The 403-nt window shown below is 57.8% G+C and overlaps 1 protein-coding gene across 1 annotated transcript in view; it reads right to left on the reverse strand.

Moving 5' to 3' along the window:
* LOC100740686 overlaps positions 1–403 on the reverse strand; it is a 28022-nt gene that overhangs the window by 26920 nt on the left and 699 nt on the right. The window contains exon 1 of the transcript XR_004462896.1: positions 1–403. This exon is cut by the window's left edge and continues 327 nt beyond it; it is cut by the window's right edge and continues 699 nt beyond it. The gene's annotated coding sequence lies outside the window, so the exon portion shown is untranslated.

Raw genomic sequence — 403 nt, forward strand, 5'->3', positions numbered from 1 at the left:
GCGTCCTCGCTGGACGAGGAAGATGGTGGATCGCGGAGGGGAGAAGAGACGGAGAGGAGTGAAACGCGTTGGGCGTCGATCGGAGGCCACGAGAGGAAATCGTAGCCGGTGAAACGTCGGTCGCGAGAGGTGTGGGTATACCTAAAGGATGGACGAGGCTCGTACGTGGCTCGACGAGCTGTCCGTAGCCGGATTGTCAAGTGACGTCAGCGCACCGGAAATGGAATGTAGGTAGCTGTGCTTATTAAGCTTCGCTGCCAGGCCGGAGAGGAAGAGACGAGCCGCGGGTACGAGCGGAGAAAGAGAAAGAGAGACGAAAAGGAAGAGGCGAAGCGAACTAGCACGGCCAACAGCGCGAGAGAAAGAGAGAGAAGGACGAGGTTCAATTGTTTCCTCCGCACAC

The sequence above is a fragment of the Bombus impatiens genome, unplaced genomic scaffold (assembly GCF_000188095.3).
Source record: "Bombus impatiens unplaced genomic scaffold, BIMP_2.2 scf_4010, whole genome shotgun sequence".
Lineage (NCBI taxonomy): Eukaryota > Metazoa > Arthropoda > Insecta > Hymenoptera > Apidae > Bombus > Bombus impatiens.